This window comes from Peromyscus californicus, unplaced genomic scaffold, assembly GCF_007827085.1.
Source record: "Peromyscus californicus insignis strain IS unplaced genomic scaffold, ASM782708v3 Scaffold_23__1_contigs__length_62951481, whole genome shotgun sequence".
Lineage (NCBI taxonomy): Eukaryota > Metazoa > Chordata > Mammalia > Rodentia > Cricetidae > Peromyscus > Peromyscus californicus.
The window spans coordinates 17,992,912-18,013,919 of NW_026294534.1; the positions used below are offsets into that span (position 1 = coordinate 17,992,912).

The window sequence follows — 21,008 nt, forward strand, 5'->3', positions numbered from 1 at the left end:
TGAAAGCCTTTATTTAGGGGACTTGTTCATAATTATGTGTGTCTATTTTGGTATGTGTTCATGTATGTTGGTTACTCTTTACCTGTGTGGGTGCATGTAGAGGCCAGAGACTCATGCTACGGTGTCTTTTCATTATTTCTTTACCCTAAGTTTTTTTAGGATTTCTTTTATGCATGTAAATGTTTTGCCTGCTGTGTGTCTGCACCACATTCGTGCAGCTGGAGGAGGTAAGAAGAGCATGTCTGGTCCATGGGACTGGAGATACATATGGTTCTGAGCTCCATGTAGAGACTGGGAATTAAACCCAGGTCCTCTTCAAAAGCAGCAAGTGATTTTAAGCTATCCTTCCAGCCCCAACTTTTTCCAACAAGGTTTTTCAGTAAACTTGGAGCTCATCATTTTAGCTGGACTGACCAGCGAGCCCCTGGTACCCACTGTTTTCATACCTCCAGCACTGGGGTTATGGATGTGTACTGCCATACTTGGCTTACGTGGGTACTGGGGACCGAAATTCAGGTCCTCATACTTCTGTAGCAAGAACTTTGCTCACTGAGTTATCCTCTGATTCTGTCATTTATTTTTACAAAATAAATTTCTACTTAAAGTTACTCATTAGAAAAATGCTTGCTTGATACAGTTTTTTTGTTGTTGTATAGAATAAGCTTTTAAAAAATTAATGATTTATTATCTTAAACATATTTTTGGTTACTTATTTTTATTTCATATATGAGTGTTTTGCTTGCATGTATGTATGTATTCATATACATGCCTCGTGCTTTGGAGTTCAGAAGTGGGTGCTGGATCCCCTGGAACTGGAGTTACAGATAGTGGTGAGCACCATGAGGATGCTGGGAACTAAACCAGCATCCTGTACAAGAGCAGCAAGCAACCTCTGAGCTGTCTCCAGGTTTCCCTCCACAACTTTGTTTTTCTGAGACAAGGTCTCATTGTATAGCCCTCACTGACCTGCAATTTATAGAGATCAACCTGCCTCTGTCTCCCTCTGCTGGGATTGAAAGTGTGTACCACCCGCTCCTTCCACCATTTTGAATGCCTTCAGTGTTCTTTCTAACCCTCTTCAATGAGTTACATATAGGATCCTTGTAGTTATTTTACACCCAGTGGAATACTACAGGCGAGATTGTCTTCTGCTGTCTGTGCATCATTCAGCGGCCTCTGTATTCATCCATTGTACTAGGGATGGGGTTGCAGAAGGAGTGCAACGTGAGGGCGTGGTGGATTCTGTCGCTCGGCCGGTCGGCTTCGGTGCTGTTTCTGTTTCTGTTTCTGCTTTTTTCAAGACAGGCTTTCTCTGGGTAGCCCTGGCTGTCCTGGAACTTACTCTGTAGATCAGGCTGGCCTCCAGTGCAGAGATATCATTCCTTTGCCTCCTGAGTGCTGGGATTAAAGGTGTGTGTCACTTTCAAGCTCATTTTGTTTTTTAAGATAGGGTTTCACTCTGCAGCTCTGGCTTGCCTTGAACTAACAGAGGTCCTCTTGCCTCTTCCTCCCCTTCCTGAGTGCTGGGATTAAAAGTGTATTCCACCTTGTGCAGCTGTTCCCAAGAATGGCTGTTGAGAGTTGCTCTCGTCTATGACACAAGATGGTACTGCCGCACTTCGCTTTGGATTTTAAAAGCATCTACATTTGCTGGTTATGGTGTCATACACCTTTAACCATAGTTCTTGGGAGGGGGAAGTAGAGGCAGGCAGGCAGATCTCTGAGATACTGTCTCAAAAAACCAACATGAATTTTTTTTTTGTTTTTTTGTTTTTGTTTTTTTCGAGACAGGGTTTCTCTGTGTAGCTTTGCGCCTTTTCCTGGAACTCACTTGGTAGCCCAGGCTGGCCTCGAACTCACAGAGATCTGCCTGCCTCTGCCTCCCGAGTGCTGGGACTAAAGGCGTGCGCCACCACCGCCCGGCTATCAACATGAATTTTAAATGTCTGAACTGGCCAGTCTGTCAGTCGTGAAGCTGTGAAAAAAAGACACTTCAAATATGTTTGATTTTGTTGTTTAGGACAGGTTTGGAATTAATCTATAATCAATATCAAAAAGTCATTTTTCTTTTTCTTGTAGTTGTCTTTACTAGAGGTCAAGATTCTAATATTTTCATCAGTGTAACATTATGCCAGTTTCTTATAATCCCATTAACAGTGACTCCAATTTTTATATACTGATACAAAAGACAGTATTTCATAATGTACCTAATATGAATTGGAGCACACTGTCAGTAGTTTATATATGCTTGTAGAGTTATTAGACTTACGGTAGAGAATATCACCTTATATAAGGTTACATAAATAATATCTCTGAAAAGGTATTTTTAGCCAGTGACCCTTAAGTGATATGTTGTTTATAGTGTGTGTTTTCAGCGTGTTTTTTTTTAACATTGTTTTTTTTCAAACATGTATTTATTTGTGTGTGCACAGCGTGGTGCATGAGTAGAGGTTAGAAGACAACTGTGGTGGTTGGTTCTGTCTTGGGGGTTGTGAGGATTTAACTCAGGTCTCAGGATTGGTGGCAAACACCTTTACTCATTGAATCATCTCACTGGCCTTATTTTTGGCATTTAATAAAATGCTTTCCAATTTTATGTTTTAGTGAAAGTATTACCAGCTAAAATAAAATTGCATATTATAACTATTAAAAGGGTTTCAAAGTAATTGGGGTAAATTTTATTTTGTTGTTGTTCTCACAGTGAGCTGATTGCTTGCTGGCAGGCTTTGTGCTGGGCATACAAGTGATGCTGCAGATACTTCCTGAGCTTTCTTCACCAGTTCTTCAGGAAGAAAGAGCCAACCTCCCGGGCATGGTGGCGCACACCTTCTATTCCACACTTAGGAGGCAGAGGCAGGTGGATCTCTTGAGTATGAGGCCAGCCTGGTCTACAGAGTGAGTTCCGGGACAGCCAGAGCTACCCAGAGAGACCCTGCCTCAGACAAACAGCAGATAGCAGATCTGGTGCTGGCTCAGTTGTTAAAGTGCTCACCACACGAGTGTGAAACCTTGAGTGTGGATCCCCAGTACCGCCCCCCACCCCGACACACAAAACAGGTGTAGCAGTTCACAACCCTGTGACCCTGAAACTGGGGAGTAGACAGGTAGGATTCCTGGGAGCTCATTGGCCAGCTGTCTCAAAAGAGAAAATGGAGAGTGATATAGGAAAACCTCTAGGCTAAGGCATGTACATGCACACATGTGTACCACCCCCCAGGAGCACGCAGCCGGTGTGGAGTCAGCTCTAATCATGTTAACCGCTGGTGACATCTCAGTAACACTTTCAAGTTAATGGTAATAAACATTTTGATGGTTAACCCAGTCCTGTGCTCCCTGATAATTTTTCCTATGAGAATTGATTTATTGATAATGTGCCAGATACTGCAGTTAGTTGTGGGTGTAAAATGAGGATTTATTCCAGTGTTCTTATACACACTTCATTCTTCCCTTAGTTTCTAGTATCTGCTCCTCCACTCTCACTTATGTGGTGTGTTTTCATTAAATGCCTCCGATTTCACAGCACATCAAGAAAAACATTTCAAGAATCTAACTCACTCGGCACTTACGTGCTGAGGAACCCAGAAAGTTCTTACCTGGAGCTCTCTGAGGTGCTGTCTGCTGTCAGTCCAGAGAAGAGTCCAGCTTTTCTCGGCCTGGAAAAGACTGATACCCCGAATTTCACCTTCTCGGCCCTGGATATTTTCTGCCAGGAGGGATTGGCTCCGCCTCATGTATCTTTTATCTCTGGTGCTCAGGACTTGATGGAATGCAGGCACTCCGTATGAAGTGAACGAACGTTCTTATCAGGAGTAGACTCGGGGCGGCACCCCAGCATTTCCCTTTATTGCTTCTCTCTCTGATGATACTATAAGCTGCAGGATTATAGGGACCTTGTCTGAGTCTTCAGCCCTGGAACTTCAGATCTTAGCACAGTGTCTACCCATAATGTTTGTTTTGTTAGAGAAGTCTGGGTAAGTTGGGGCGAGGGGGTGGGGGGTAACTGGGCTGTAACATTTGGTTTCTTTCCCATTACAGCAGCAGCAGCGGCAGCAGAATGGGAAGGAAGGAGCTGGCATGAGCCTTCACTGACCCTTGTCTCAGCCTGCAGAGTGTAGGGGACAGCAGCTGGTGTCCAGAATTGACGTAGTGGAGTATTTTACTCTTCTTTCTTATATGAATGTTGTGAGGTCATGCTTCCTTCACACACAGACACCCCTTTCCTTTATGACACGATAGCCCTAAACCAGGTATTTAATGTGGTGGTGGAATGTAAGTAGAATGCTATGTTAGTGGAGGAGACACTTGACCTGGCTTTAGAGCCTGGAACTCCCAGGATCCTCCTGCTTCTGCCTCCTGAGTGCTGGAACTAACGGTGTTCTCCACCATGCCCAGCTCGTCGATACCTTTTATTTTAATCTGTGTGATCTGTGTGGTCAGCAGTTGTTTCTGAGCCGTTTTTAAATGCTGCATCCCTGCTGTGTGCTTCTGCTGTGTCGCTTGTGTGCAGGCGTGGGTCTGTGACTGGTGTCACTCCATTTTCTGTCTGTCCTTCCACCTTCACCTTCTAATACTATACCTCAGTGATAAGTGATAAGCATTTTATTGTGAAGCATGATTACCATGTACATTGAAATCAGTAATTTTTTAAATGGCTAATATAAATTTTATTGTTGTGAAATGTACATCCTTTCATTTTTTTTAAGAAAAAAATAGTCTGCTCACCGGTGGTGGCACATATCTTTAATTCCAGCACTTGGGAAGCAGAGGCAGGCGGATCTCCGTGAGTTCAAGGCCAGCCTGGTCTACAGAGCGAGTTCCAGGACAGCCAAGGCCGCACATGTCTCGAACAAAACCAAAAAAAGAAAAAGAAAGGAATGGTCTATTTGTGGGAGATTTTGTTTTTTGAGACATAATTCATGCTTATTAAAGCTCACTTTTTAAAGATTTAATTTTATTTTAGACAGGGTCTCACTATGTATCTCTAGTTAGCCTGGAACTTGCTATGTAGACCAGGCTGGCTTTGAACTTCCGATCTCTGCCTCCCCAGTGATGGGATCTAATGCATGCACCATCATACCTGGCTAAGGCTCACTCTTCAAAGTCTACAGTGGTGTGACTTTAGTGTATTTATTTACAGGTTGTACAGCCGTCATTTCTATATCCAGAGCATCACCCAGCAAGAGGCCCCAATTCCCGTTACACATAAAATAAACACTTAAAAAAATCTCTTTCAAAATCTGAGGCTTAGTGCAGTGTGTTGTCCAGCTCCCTGAGGCTGAGCTGGGAGAACACCCTGAAAACTACAGTAACTAGATAAAATTTGCTGCTTCCTTTGTGGAAAATGAGTGAGGGCACATGAAAATATAAAGTGAATGTAGTCTCTCCTTAGTATTTATCTTTATTTAAGAATCCAAGTCCGTGTGTGTGTGTGTGTGTGTGTGTGTGTGTGTGTGTGTGTGTGTGTGTGTGTGTGTGTGTCATACGAACACAGGTGGTGGTCGGGGGTAACTTGGAGGAATTGGTTCTCTCCCCAACCTGGATTGAGCTCACGTGGTCAGGGTTGGAAGCAGGCACCTTTCCCAGCTGAGCCATCTCTCAAACCAAGCTGTTATTTTAATTATTTTTCAATTGTTTATTTTTTTAAGCAAGTAGGTTTTCCACTTAAACTCAGCAATTAGTCATCAGGTTCGATTTCTTGTTGAAAGGCTACCTTGGAAAGTACCTTTAGTGAAGACCCACAGCACAGTTAAAGTTACCAAAACAGAATGTTCATTCTCATAGGAAAAGGCCAAGCTGCCTTAATGGGATAATAATGTTTTATTAGTGCGATGCTGAAAAGTCACTGAAGGGAAGGCTCCCCTATAAATCATAGCCTTAAACTTTCAGAGCTAGCCTCAGCTAAATTGATGGCAGTTAGTTCTTTCTTTCTTTTTCTTCTTTTTTTTATTTTATTTTATTGAGACAGGATCTCACTATGTAGCTCTGGCTGTTCTGAAACTTACTATGTAGACCAGGCTGGCCTGGAACTCACCTGCTTTCCAAGTGCTGGGATTAAAGGCATGCACCACTACTCCCAGCTTGGTTAGAAGTTCTTTCAAACCTTAACATTTTGATACCATCAAATTGTCTTTTAAAAAGTCACAGGAAAACTGAAAACAATGGTAAAGAACCTGTAGAGATAATGCCATTCTCTAGTGGCCTGAAAATCTGTGTTTGCGTTACCGTGAGTCTTACAAACCGAGAGAAAATGCCCAAATTTTAGTCAGAAATTAGATATTTCTGCCCAGAGTTTTGTATAAGTATTTATAAAATGTCATTGAGAGCAGTTCATTTTGTTTGTTGCAAAATAGTAAGTCTTGTAATCTGGTGTGTGTTCTCTCGGAGGGTAGGATAATCTAAAGACAAACGGGCAACCACTTCCACTTGAAAGTTTGTAGTGCCGCACAGAAAAATTTCAAGCAGGATCCATTTTGTCTGAAAGATTGGCCTTCTATTGAGGTTACTGTGCCAAATTCCGGTATTGCCTTTCATCTCTGGGAAATGGATGAGATGCTTATCAATTCTAGCTACTTTTTGTGAAGGTAAACATTGTTATTCATTTCCTTTTTGGTGCTGCGGAGGTGTGGTCAGGTTCTTAGAACCCTGTGGGCTTTTGTTATTTTTTTCCAAAAGCTCTACCAACGTTTGTAACTTAATGGTAACATTAAATTTTGAGTAGAAACAACCCATGAGAGCCTTGTACTGGGGAGGTTGAGGCAGGTGGATCTCAGTGTTTGAGGCCAGCCAGGACTATACAGTGAGACCCTGTCTCAAGATGAAACAAAACTCAAAAACCAAAAACCCCTGTGTGAGTTAGAGAGGAAGAATGTTAGTTTTAAGTGTAATTTGGACCCTATGTAGAGTACAGAACTTGACTTTTCCTTCTGTTCTAATAGCTGCTGAGTGTCTTACAGTTTTAAAATAGGTATAAAGCAAAATAACACACTTCCATTATTCTAAATGCATACTTGTTTGTTACATTACTAAAAGTTAATTTTAAATTATGAAATCAAAATGGGCAATACAAAAATTATAGATTATTTTTATTGTTACTACTACTGCTGCTGCTGCTACTACTACTACTATTATTATTGGTTTTTCAAGACAGGATTTCCCTGTGTAGCCCTGACTGCCCTGGAACTCATTCTGTAGACCCGGCTGGCCTTGGACTCAGAGATCTGCCTCTCCTTCCCCCCCAGTGCTGGGATTAAAGGTGCACACCACCACTGCCTAGGATGATGATGATGATGATTTTTTTCTTTCTTTCCTTTTTTTTTTTTTTTTTTGAGGCAGGATGTGTTAGGGTTTCTATTGCTATGAAGAGACACCATGACCATGGTAACTCTTTTTTTTTAAGTATTTTATTTATTTATTATGTATACAGTGTTCTGTCTGCATGCCAGAAGAGGTCACCAGATCTCATTACAGATGGTTGTGAGACACCATATGGGTGCTGGGAATTGAACTCAGGACCTCTGGAAGAGCAGCCAGTACTCTTAACCTCTGAGTCATCTCTCCAGCCCCCGACCATGGTAACTCTTATAAAGGAAAATATTTACTTGGGGCTGGTTTACAGTTTCAGAGGTTTAGTCTGTTATCATCATAGTGGGACATGACAGTGTGCAGGAGAAGGAGCTGAGAGTTCTATGTCTGGATCCAAAGACAGCAGGAAGAGACAGTGTGCCATACTAGGTCTAGCTTGAGTTTCTGAGACCTCAAAGCCTGCCCCCAGGGTCGCACTTCCTCCTACAAGGCTACACCTCCTAATAGTGCCACTCTCTTTGGGCCTATGAAGGCCACTTTTATTCAAACCACCACATAGGATTATGGCTTGTAACTCTGGCTGTCCTGGAACTCAAAGAAGTTTGCCTGCCTCTCCCTCTAGAGTGGTAGGATCAAAGGTGTGCACCACCACACTTAGCTTCAAAATTTGTAACGTAGAGTCCAAGATTCACATTGATCATGCCTATACAGATATTAAATATAATTGAACACAGAACCAAAGTAGTATGGCACCTCTGTATATGTCAAAGACTGCACACTGTTTTGTTTTTTTTAAAAGGTGACTCTCCACTCTCTCAAGGTTATATGTCTTAGCTGTTTTTTATTTTTGCCATAGTAGTGGCCAAACAGTGAATTTGCCTGGTTTTTGAGGATCAGGTTAGTAGCTTCATTTCCATAGACTGCTTGCATTCCACTCTTGTTGCTATGGAAACAGGTTGTGACTACATTTATCATAAACGTAGAGAAATGCTCCATGTAACAGTTCACATGAAGAAACATCTTGATTCCTTGTTTTTCCTGGTAAAATAAAGGATCTGTTGTGGACATTATAGAGACTGTTATGGTCAGCTGCTTTTCTCTAGTTGTTAAAATGTGATTATTTCAAATAGACTCGGCCTTTTAGTGTATAGTGGATTCTATTTACTGGAGGAGCTTTGGATGTTCATGCTATTCCATTGACTGACTATGTAGAAACTGTGTTTTTAGTTTCAGATATGCAGGACTATAACAGGGTTTTAAGTAGATGTGTTTATGTAATGATTTTAAAGATATATTTGGTTATATTAACATGTCCCCTGGAAGTTTTTTATTTATGCCATTTCTGGGACTTAAAATCTAGGGAAGTTTGGTTGGAACTAAAAGGAATCTCGATGGTGGCAAGGTAAGCAGTTAGTTGTCAATCAAATGTTGCCAAGGATATTCCCCGAGATTATGTTCTCTTGGAGTCTTCATGGGAAGACCTCAACAACTCTTTTTTTATTTCTTTTTAGGTTTATTTATTTTACTCTATGTGTATGAATGTTTTGCCTTCATATATGTATGTGCACATTGTCTGTGCACTGGCTGCTCTTCTAAAGGATCTGGGTTCAATTCCCAGCACCCACATGGCAGCACACATCTGTCTGTAACTCTGTTCCAGGGGATCCAACACCCTCACACAGACATACATGCAGGTTAAATGCTAATGAACATAAAATAAATTATAAAAAAAATAGCGTTCATCAAGTTTATCTTTAGTGCGAGTGTGTGTGTGTGTGTTTAGTGTATATGCATGTGGAAGCCAAAGGTCAACATCAGTGTCATCCTCAATTGCTCTAAAAAAAAACAAACAAAAAAACCTGAGACAAGTCTTAGTGAACTTGGAGCTTATCAGTTTGCTAGGTCTGCAGGCCAGCAAGCCCTTGGGGCCCAGCCGTCTCCTCCCGAGTACACCACTGTGTTCTGCTTTTAAAGGGTCTTGGGACGCAAACTCAGGTCCTCCTGTTTGCTCAGCAAGCCCTTGGGGCCCAGCCGTCTCCTCCCGAGTACACCACTGTGTTCTGCTTTTTAAAGGGTCTTGGGACGCAAACTCAGGTCCTCCTGTTTGCTCAGCAAGCCCTCTCCTGACTGAGCTGCTTTACTAGCACTCCGCCTTCAAAAGAACGTTGTGTTTATTTATTTAGCACGTGTATGGGCATGAGTGTGTCATGATGTACGTGTGCAGTCTGGGGCCAAAGGACAACTTGGAGCTATCAGGTTTCTTCATCCACTCTGTTCCAGGGATCGAAACTGGTGTCATCGAGCTTGGTAGAAAGGCCTTTACCATTTTACCAGCTCCCTCCCCCACCTTTTTTAAAACTTTGATAAAAGCAAGAGTTTATCAGAAGTTATGTAGCAATTTTATTTACTTAAAAGTACAGTAAAAGTACAGATTACAGGGCTGGAGAGATGGCTCAGCAGTTAAGAGTTCTGGCTGCTCTTCCAGAGGTCCTGAGTTCATTTCCCAGCAACCACATGGTGGCTCACAACCGTCTGTAATGAGATCTGGTGCCCTCTTCTGGCCTGCAGGGATACATGCAGGCAGAATGCTGTATATTTAAAAAAAAAGTACAGATTACAGGGTTAGGGTTATAGATCACTTAGTAGAGTACTTGCTTAGCATACACAGAGCACGAGGTTTGATCCCCAGCTCAGTATAAAATCAGATATGGTGGCCCATGTGTAATACTGCCACCGAGGAGGTGGAGGCAGGAGGATTGGAAGTGTAAGGTCCCTGTCTCCAAAGGAAGTATAGATTACAATGGCTGGAAGAGCGGTGCGGTTGTTTAGTCTGCCACCAAAGGGTCAGCTCTGGGAAGGAGAGTGGGAAATGTGCAGTAGGGAATATCGCTTTTGTCTTACTTCACATATTGAAGAACTGGGGGAAATTACTCTTTAAGAGCTGATGTTACTGACCAAAGTGTGTATTTGAAACCTATTTTCACTCTATGTGGGACTATGGTCTTGGCTTTTCATTTGAATAGTGTGGATAATAATAGTATTTTTACAGAGAAGTATTTGGGGAGTACTTAAGTCATGTAACAAATATAAAACATTTAGGGTCCAGGCAGTGGTGGCACACACCTTTAATTTCAGTACTCGGGAGGCAGAGGCAGGCAGATCTCTCTGAGTTCGAGGCCAGCCTGGTCTACAGAGCAAGTTCCAGGACAGCCAGGGCTACATAGAGAAACCCTGTCTCAAAAAACCAAGAAACAAACAAACAAACAACAACAACAACAACCCAAGAACATTTAGGAGAGTGTTGATACATAGTAAACTGCTAAGGGTTAATTATTGGTGATATTTACAACAATGTAAGAACATTTGCTTTCTGTGTATGAATGTTTTGTTTACGTGTATGCATGCAGAATATCTGTGTATCTGGTGAGAAGAGAGCATCAGATCTGATAGAACTAGAGTTGCAGATGGTCGAAAGTCACCACATGGGTCCTGGAGCCAAAGTGGGGTCCTCTGCAGGAGCAGCAAGTGCTCTGAACCACCGACCCATCTCTCTAGCCCTGCTCTTATTTCTATTTATACTAGTACATTATCCCTATTATGTTTACTGTAAGAAGTAGGATCCGTTGTGTGTTTATATATTATTTATTTATAGTGCTGGGACCAAACCCATGGCTTTATACGCACCAGGCAGGCACTCTGCCACCAGGGTTCACCCCCACCTGAGGTCTGCTGTCCTTGCCGGGTTCATGTAGGACACAAAGATGTCAGAACGTTCAATTATTTGTACAGAGTGGTTTTAATGCAGTGGGTGAAAAACTCCCTAAGTTCCCCAGCCTGCCGTTGGTGGCCTCAGTGCTTCCTTGCTTCACATTCGTTTTCTTCCTCAGATGTCTTTTTAACAACAGTGGCAATGCAGTTTGATTCCTGGGCACCGCTGGTTTCACACTGCTTACTGCTAGTTTATGAGCCTTACACATGGAATCTTACTAAAGACAGTGTATGGGCTCTCTTGTTCCCAGCACCCATGTGGGGGCTCCCAGCAGTTTGTAACCCTAGTTCTCAGGGATCTGACACCCTCTTTTGACCTCCATGGTCATCAGGCATGCATATGATGCACATACATACCTGCAGGCAAATACTCATGCACATACAGTTAAAAATAAAAACACATTGTAGATGCTTTAGGTCAGCTCTCTTTTTTTCTTTTGACTAGTTCTTTTATATCCAATATTGTGTCAAATAATAGGGAAGAGGCACTGAGGGCGAACCACAACAGGCACTGTCCTAAGTGGGTTTTGTGGACTAACTGTTCATTCTCCCAACAGCCCTGTACAAGGGAGACACGGGCTCTAGAAAAGGATCTAAGGAAGGTGGAGGGATCCAGAAAACGCTGCCTGAAATCATAGGTCCACATGTCTTAGAGCTGGGCATTGAGCCAACAGTGTGTCCGTAGGCACAGAATGGTCCTCTTGTGAGGTTCTAATCCTGGCGTCAGTCCATGTGTCTGCTGTTTGCAGGTTGTTGCCTGGCTCTCCTGTGTATAAAAGCCACTATAGAATAATGACACGTGTATTTCCAAAGTATCTTGAAAAGAATCATTATCAAAAAACTGACTTTTTGCTGGGTGTAGGTGACATGTGCTTTTATTCCCAACACTAGGGAGGCAGAGGCAGGTGGATTTTGTGAGGTTTAGGCCAGCCAGAGCTAGTGATACCCTGTCTAAACAAAACAGAACAAAAAGTGGACTAGCCAGAGGGCTCATCAGGTGAAGGCACTTGTTACCAAACATAAGTGGAAGGAAGGAGGGAGCCAACTCCTGAGAGGTATCCTCTGACACATGCCCACATGTGCATACGAGCACACAAAATAACAATGTGACAATCAAACTGTTTTCTCAACTTCTACTTTAGAAAGGAGTGCTGTGTATAATGGCATCAGCCTTTAATCCCAGCACTGGAGTCAGAAGCAAGTGGATCTCTGAATCTACCTGATCTACACTGTGAGTTACAGGCCAGCCAGGAGTACATAATGGGATCCTGCCCCAAATTAAGAAGAAAGAGAAGAAGGGAGGGAGGGAGGAAAGGAAGGAAGGAAGGCAGGAGGGAGGGAGGGAAGGAAGGAAGGAGTCTACAGAATCTACAGCCAGTTAAGCTGACCAGGTCCCTTTCTAGATGGAGGCCTGGTATGCAGGGGCTGCGAACAGCAGCGTCCTTGGTGGTACATGCTGCCTGTTGCCTGTACAGGCTGCCCTAAGGGACCTTGGAGACAGTTTCCTGGTAGTTTCATGTGCATCTGATCTCAGTGCTGTCCTTAAACTTAGCTCCAGACAGGTATGTGCGGTGCCTTTGGAGAGCCCAAGGCCACAGTGGCCAGGTCGTCATGTCCATCCATACCAAACTGCAGAATAAGGAACATGTGATTGAGGCCCTGGGTAGAGCCAAGTGCAAGTTAGTTCCCTGGTTGAGGGGTCAAGTATAAACCCACTCACGGTGCCCTTGACAAGTGACAGACCTACATTCCTCAGGCTTCTACTGTGCTGTCCTGTACCCCACCAAATCATGTTTAGTAATAAATCTCACATTTAGTCTGCCTGAAAAGAAAAAGAAAAAGAAAGACATGGGTTTTCTAAGAATAAGGAGTTCTCTTATAAGTCAGATTAGCATTATTATACTCCTGAAAATTATTAGCTACAGCTGTGGATGTAGACAGAGTAGTCGTATAGCACGTGTGAGGAGGCCCTGTGTTCAACCCCAGCACCACAAACGAGATTATAAACAAAAAGGATTGTGTCTCCTAGAGATGACAAGGAAGCGGCTCCCACGACAACACAACAATATGGCAGCAGCCTGACCGGTGACAATGCTAATAGACATGCTAATAAGGGAGGGTCCTGTTCTTAGACACTGTCCACGGCAAGTAATGACTGCTATGAGAGGGGGGATTGTTCTCTCCAGAGATGAGCCCCAGTTCGGTTATCAATACAAAACAACCTTAACATTATGTACATGCGAACAACACAGTGGACTCGCAGATTATATCTCTACCTACTTCTATCTGTCTGTCTGTCTGTCTATGTTTGTCTGTATATATATCTATAGATGTTACACATATGTACACATACATGCACAAGTATGTGTGTGTGTGTGTGTGTGTGTGTGTGTTTACAGGTTTAGAGAGAGAAGAAAACTTGGTGGAGTGAGTTTCCTCCCTCACCTTATGTGGCTCTGGGAATCAGACTCGGCTGTCAAGCTTACACAGCCAGCACCTTTAAGCTGAGCCGTCTTGCAGGTCCCAGGTTTTATTTCTTCGATTTGTCTTAACCTTGGAAAGACTACTTCCAGGACCATGCTGTGCTGGCATGTCACAGTCAGAGCCATGTAATCATAATGTCTCACTGCGGTGAATATTTGCTAGTAACTTGTTAAAGTGGCAGCTGTTATATGTCGCTGTGGCGGTTTGATTAAGACATAAGTCTTGGGCGTTTAGATGCTTGGTCCTTAGTTGGTGGAACTGTTTAGGAATGATAAGGTGTGGTCTTGCTGAAGGAGGCTTGTCTCTCTGCCTCCTGCTGTGGATCTCTGTGTTAGCTCTCAATTGCTCTCATCTCCATGCCTTTGCTCCACCATCATGGACTCCAACCCTGTGAAACCAGAAGCCCAATTGAATGCTTTTGTTGTTAAATAAGCTTTTCTGGTTGTCATGCTTTGTCAAATAATAGAAAAGTACAACAATTTCCATATATATATATATATTCTGTTTTTAATTAATAAGTAATCTAGGGTGGCATATCTAAACTGTTGTTTCAGTTAGTCTTTTTTGTTGAAAAACTTTTAGTGAGCCCTCATGTCCTGGGGTAATATGAGTTGTTCATAGTCATGGAGGCACAGGCGCTCGGGAGGCTGAGGGTTGCATGCACCTACCAATTGGAGACAGACCTGTGAGCAGTGGGGAGTTCACGTCTCTCAAACTTATAGTCTCCCCCAAAACTTAAAACTCGTCTCTGAGATAAAGCCCGTTGTCAGCCATGCTTTGAAAATACACTCTTCTTGCCTGTCATTTACCTCTTCTTAATGGTTTTGAAGTTCATTTTATCTGTCTTTTTCTTTCCTGGGCCACGATGCTTCTGTCTTTTGCCCAACATTTTCTCATGTATTTTTTTGGGAAGTTTTACAGTTTTAACTTTGGTGTTTTGGCTTGTATAATTTTAGTTACTTCTGTTTATCATAAACCCCAAAGACTGAGGTTCCCAACTCACCAGGGCATCGAGTCAGCCCTGCCTGTTGGAGTTGGTGTCCTTCCTCATTGAATCACCTGGTACTTGGTGCGAGAGCAGGTGTGCCATCATGCCCACAGGTGTCAGGTGTTGTGATGGTTTTCCTCTTACAGTGAGCAGGCACATCACATTCTATCACACAGTTAGCTTCCGGGTGAGGGAAGGCTAGTCTGCTCAGGAAAGTGGCAATGGAGGGATAACAGTTAAGGCTTTTGAGACGGGGTTCTTTCAATCACTGATTTTTTTTTTTTAAAGATTTATTTGTTTATTATGTATACAGTGTTCTGTCTGCACATATCCCTGCAGGCCAGAAGAGGGCACCAGATCTCATTACAGATGGTTGTGAGCCACTATGTGGTTGCTGGGAATTGAACTCAGGACCTCTGGAAAAATAGCCAGTGCTCTTAACCACAGAGCCATCTCTCCAGCCCCAATCACTGATTTTTTTAAACCTTTTTTTTAAAATTTATTACTCTATTGTCTGTGCATGAGTGTTTTGTCTGCATGTATGTCTGTGTACCACATGTGTTTCTGGTGTGCTCGAAGGACAGACAAAGGTGTTAGACCCCTGAAACTGGAGTTATGGGTGGTTGCAAACCACTCTGTGGGTGCTGGGAACCAAACCTGGGTCCTCTGCAAGACTCTCCACCCCTGAGCCATTTCTCCAGCCCTTTTCATTCATTTATTTATTCAACATTCAGAACAATGTCGAATGTCCCTTCTAGAGTATACAGCTCAGTAAGTGGGGGCGATAATTATTAGAAGACTTCTTAGAGAACATCCTCATCCTTGTATAATATATATCATGGTAAGGGCCAAAAAGGAGAAAAAGTAGGCTTCTTGAGGAGAATGTTTGGTGGACCTTAGAAAGTCCCACTGAGGGGATGATGAGTGGTCCAGACGGGCAAAGCAGCACACTTAAAACAGTTGTCGTTACAGGTTGGGGAGATGGTCCAGCCAGTAAAGTGCTTGTGGCATACACATGATAGCCTCAGTTTAGATCTCCAGCACCCACGTGAAAAGCCAGGCACAGCAGCACATGTCTGTAATCCTGGTGCTGAGGTGGCAGAGACGAGGATTCTGTCGCTTACTGTCTCACTAGTCATGAGCTCTGTGGTGAATGAGAAACTGTCTCAGAAAATAAGGTGGCAAGTAATTGAGGAACACACATCAGATGTTGACTGTTCATCTCCACATGTATGCTTGCACACGTGCGCTCACACAGGTACCTGCATACAAACAAACATGTTCACACAAATAAAAACTTTTAAGAATCTGATCATAAGTCTGGTATAGCACTGTCTTCCTATATCTCAGCTCCCAGGAGGCCGAGCCAGGAGGACCAGTTTCAAGCCCACTCTGGTGTGTATAGTGAGTCATGGTGCTGAAGAGGTAGCTGAGAGTTCTACATCCAGATCTGAAGGCAGCAGGAAGACAGTGAGACACTGAGCCTGGTTAGAGCATTTGAAAACTCAATGCTCACCCCCCAGTGAGACACTTCCTCCAGCAAGGCCACACCTTTAATGATGCCACCCCCCCCCCCCCCATGGCCTTATAGGGGCCATTTTCCTCGAGACCACCACACTAGGCAAATGCTGTACTAACTAATGGAGCAACACCCACAGCCTTCAGAATGACATTTGTGAGAGTCATCATTGTTGAGTGTAGTAATGGTTGGTTTTCTTTGTTGTGTTAAAGGATTTTGAGGGAATAAGTTGTGTGATTGGATTTGCTTTTAAGAGGTGAGTGGAGTCGGGCGGTGGTGGCGCACGCCTTTAGTCCCAGCACTCGGGAGGCAGAGCCAGGCGGATCTCTGTGAGTTCGAGGCCAGCCTGGGCTACCAAGTGAGTTCCAGGAAAGGCGCAAAGCTACACAGAGAAACCCTGTCTCGAAAAACCAAAAAAAAAAGAGGTGAGTGGATGTTATAAGGGAAAATAGACTACGAAGAAGCAGAAGTAGGAGGCTGGGAAGGTATCTCTGTTAAGTTACTTTTCTTGTTGCTATGACCAAATGCCTGACATGCAGCAGTTTAAGGGAAGGAAGGTTAATTTTAGCTCATGGTTTGAAAGGGTGCATTCATCATGGTGGAGAAGGCATTGGTGTTGCAGCCCCTCTTCATGGCGGGGAGAACATGTAGCAGCTAGCTCTTCACTACATGCTGTGTGTGCATTAGGGAGTGGAAGGAGACGGAAGTTGGAGGATGGGGGAGGGAAGGGCTAGTTCAAGGAGGAAGAGAGAGACTCATCCTCCCTGGAATGACTTTCTCCATTAGACTGCACCCTCTAAAAATCACACACCTTACCAAAACAAGGCCGCCTGGAGAGAAGCAAGGATTTAAAGACATGAGCATTTTGGGGGCAGTTTCACATTGAACCAACCGGTAATGCGAGCTGTGGAGTCAGAAAGCTGAGAGTTCATCAAGAGATGAGAGGGCATAGACGGTGGGAGTTACACACGTAGAGAATAAGGCTCAGTGATGTCCTGTGACTCCGAGGCTTCCTGCTTGGACAGCTGACAGATGCAGCTTCTTTGGGAAGGAAGATTGGAAGGACACATTTAGATCGAGCGAGAAGTGAGAGTTGAGATATGGAGTGCCTTCCCGCAGGCATTTGGATTACAAGTGGAGTGTGGGGGGAAGTGAGAAATTTCCATAGGAGGAACATTGGAGGCACTTGCAGAGAGCGTACCGTGTGAGATCTCAGCTCCACCATTTCAGCCAGCTTCTGTTGGCTGCGCTGACTGAGAGCAAATCCTTTGATTCCTTTTTAAATCTTTCCTCATGTGAAATGGAAATATTATTTGCTTTATAGAGTTAAGTAAGTGTAATGTGACAGTGAGTCCACACTGTAAAGATATTTGGCTCCGTGGATGCTCAGAAAAGTTGGTTCGTGCACCTGCTGTTTGGATTGATGGGGGAAAGGTTACAGAAACCTTGAAAAGCACAGAGGAGATTTGCTAAATTATGAAGCTAGAGTGTTTTTAAGTTTGGAATTAGACTTATAGAAGTCTGATTTCAAGAACTGTTTTCTAACTGCTGTGAAGAAAAGTTAGAGGCAAGACATATCTAGGTAGCCAGGTGTGGTGACTGTTGCCTTTAACCTCAGCATTTGGGAGGCTGGACTTGCCTAGAGTTCAGTCCAGGTCATCCTGGGCTACATTAAAAATAAGACAAGAAATATCTAGAAGTGTCAATGATTATAGTCTAGGATAAGGTGCTGAGGGCTGGTTGTGTTTTGAAATTAGAAGTCAAAGAATAAATCAGATTTTAAAAGAAGAAACTGCCAGGTGTGATGATGCATACCTTTAATTTTAGCACTCAGGAGGCAGAGGTAGGTATATATCTGAGTTCAAGGCCAGCCTGAGCTACATAGCAAGTTCCAGGCTATCCAGGGCAACATAGGGAGATACTGTCTCAGAAAACAAAACATAAAGAAGAAACTATAGGATTTGTTCAAATTAGTTTTGTGATTTAACAGGGAAGGAAGACAAAGTCACTTATGATCCTACAATTTGTAGTATAGGAGGCTAATAAAAAGGGCAGAAGCCGTGACTAATTGGTCGGGAAGGCAAGTTGAGTAGGGAAAGGCCTGCTTTCAGTCCTGAGTGTGGGACTCCTGAGGTTTAAGTTTGTTCCTATGTCATCAGTTTCTCTCCGCAGAGATACTGTGAAAAAGAACACAAGATTAGAAAGCAGGAGATTTAGTCTTCAAGCCAAATCACTAATTAGCTTAGTGGCCCTGGGAAAATCTACATCTCTGGTACTTCGTGTAGTTGTCTAGCAAGTGAGGCGAAAGCACATCTGCCTTGGCAGCCTTCCAGAGGTATTTGCAGATGAAATAAGAATGCACATTGGGGGCTGGAGAGATGGCTGCTCTTGAGGAGGATCCAAGTTTGGTTCCCAGCACCCATCATGGGCAGCTCACAGCCCCCTATAATTTCAACTCCAGGGAATCTGGAAGCCTCTATGGGCACTTGAATCACATGTATGCACACGAGGTGCGCGTGCACACACACAATTTAAAACTATTTCCTTTAGTACTAGGAATGTAGCTCAGTAGTAGAGCGAATGCTAGGGTACACAAGGCCTCAGGTACAATCCCTAGCACCCTCAGTACTTATAAAAAAATACTCTTGTCATTGTAGTTAGGACCAGAGAAGGGAAAATAAGAAAAATGTCACAATTCGTGGTAGCTTTTGTTTGGTATTAATGAAAAGTAGAGAAGCTTGAGTCTGAATACGTGTATCTGAAAACGTAGACTGATTTGGGAGACTCGTTTGGAAGCTTATGTCATCTACAACAGTGATCACAACTAAAAATACAGGTTGCATCTTATTGGGTGTGAATATTTAACATGCCTTTAAGTTGAGTATCAATCGAAAGTTTTTATTTCCATCTGTGTGGTGCTCTGTGTGGTAGAATTAGAATTAGAAGTCACCCTTTCTGCTGTGGGATGGTCTTTCTGTAAGCTGTGAATATGTGTTGCTACTGTTGGTTAATAAAGAAGCTGTTTTGCCCTATGGTAAGGCAGGATAAGAGCCAGGCGGGAAATCCAAGAGAGATACAGGAAGAAGAGGGTGGAATCAGAGCAGACGTCAGCCCGCCACCCAAGGAGCAACATGTCAGCAGAACCTGGTAATGCCACGGCTATGTGGCAAAACATAGATGAACAGAAATGGGTTAATTGAAGATGAAAGAGCTAGCTAGCAAGAAGCCTGAGCCATAGACCAAACAGTTTGTAATTAATATTAAGCCTCTGACTGGTTATTTGGGTACCTGCTGGTGGGAAAGATTTATCCTACACCTTTCTACATTGCTCTTCTATTACTGTGATAAAAACCATGACCAAAAGCAACTTGGATCTGGATGGGGAGGGTTTGTTTCGTCTTATACTTCCAGGTCACCATCCATCTTTGAGGGGAGTTGGGCAGGAACCATGAAGCCCACAGACATGTCCATAGGCTAGTCTAATGGAGGCAGTCCCCCAATGAGACTCTCAGATAACTCCGGGCTGTGTCCAAGTTGACAGCTGCAGCCAGCTAGGAGAATCTTCTTATGTCTGTTGCTGTGAACTCTATGTTTTTGTCAAGGATCTAATTGCAGAAATGTCTCTATCACTGCTCTGTATCCTAAGACATTATTCCTAACACTTCTCAGCACTGTCAGTGAATGGAGTGTATTAGCTGGAGCACAGATCTGGAGCCAGCTGAGTTGACGCTGAACTGTCAGTTGACGGAGTTGTGTGTACTTGTCTCAATTCTCTCTGCCTCTATTTCCCCATCTGTCATAAGATAATATCTGGGGAAAGGTTACTGGGAGGGTTTCATGTTGAACTCCCTATGAGGCACTGTTTAAACATCAGAAATAGTCATTAGAATAGTTGCTATTTTGACAGTTGTCCAAGAATAAAGCACATGATCAAAAAGAACGAATTCTCTAGAAGCTGATAGCTTGGAGGAGGAAATGGTATAGTGCTGAAGACCATGGGCTTTAGAGGCACATGAGCCTGTATGCAGTCCAGTGCTACCCTTTGCTTTGTGGTTCAGGCAGGCCACTTAACCCCTCACTCACATTCTTTTATGGGAATCACACCACCTCGCTACCCAGCAGGTTGTTGAGAAGGGTAAATGAAGTACTGTATGAAATACCTGCCCAGAGGAGCTGCTGAGAAAGTGAGAATGCTGCCGCTTGCTCTCTGCCGTCTGTTGCCTCAGTGGAGAGCGGTTCTAGGAGTTGGGTTCAGTAGTCCTACCCATTTCTTTGTTTTTTTGTTGTTCTGCTCCCCACCTCCCAACACACAGAGAGACTTCATTAAGCTGGACTCTTCAAGAGTAGGGCACTAGCATGTGCATTTTATAATGAATGTCCTGTATACCTCACTTTTAAAAACAACTAGATCATGGCCAAGAGTATAAAGAATTAGACATCTTTACACACTGTTAATATAATTATAAATTGACATAGTATGGTCAATAGAACAATTTTGCAGTTAGATATAAAGTTTTTAAATCTGTTCTGTATGAATAGATACATACACAGATTTATAATTTGAAGTTTTCTGTTTTCTTTTCCCTTCTGTGAGACATGGTCTCCTTATATATAACTCAGTTTGGCCTCCAACTCAAGATCCTTCTATCTCCACCTCCTCAGTCTTGGGATGACAGACATATGATAGATAGTGTACCCTGCTGAAGGAAACATTCAAGAGCTGTTTGTGGTAGTGCATGCCTATAATCCCAGTCCTCAGAGGCAGAAGTAGGAGGACCAGGAGTTTGAGGACACTTTAGGCCACATAGTGAGACTTTGCCTTCAAACCTTTTCTGTAGACGTGTTTATATACTAAAAACTTGTAAGCAGCTAGTTGATTTGTAGTGCATACATAGTTGAATCTATTAAAGTGATGCTACAGTTTACTATGCAACCATTTAAAGAGTG

At 43.2% G+C, this 21,008-nt stretch overlaps 1 protein-coding gene and 1 non-coding gene across 8 annotated transcripts in view; both read left to right on the forward strand.

Moving 5' to 3' along the window:
* Nsd3 (nuclear receptor binding SET domain protein 3) overlaps nucleotides 1-21,008 on the forward strand; it is a 118,262-nt gene that overhangs the window by 16,735 nt on the left and 80,519 nt on the right. The window contains exon 2 of one of the 7 annotated variants that reach the window (XM_052751883.1): nucleotides 4,036-4,151. The exons of 5 other annotated variants lie outside the window; for them this stretch is intronic. The gene's annotated coding sequence lies outside the window, so the exon portion shown is untranslated. The remainder of the gene's footprint in view (nucleotides 1-4,035; nucleotides 4,152-21,008) is intronic. One more of the 7 variants, XM_052751884.1, reaches the window with a different exon arrangement.
* On the forward strand, nucleotides 12,439-12,573 carry LOC128119527 (small nucleolar RNA SNORA70). The gene has a single exon (XR_008221557.1). It is a non-coding gene; the product is annotated as a small nucleolar RNA SNORA70 (small nucleolar RNA).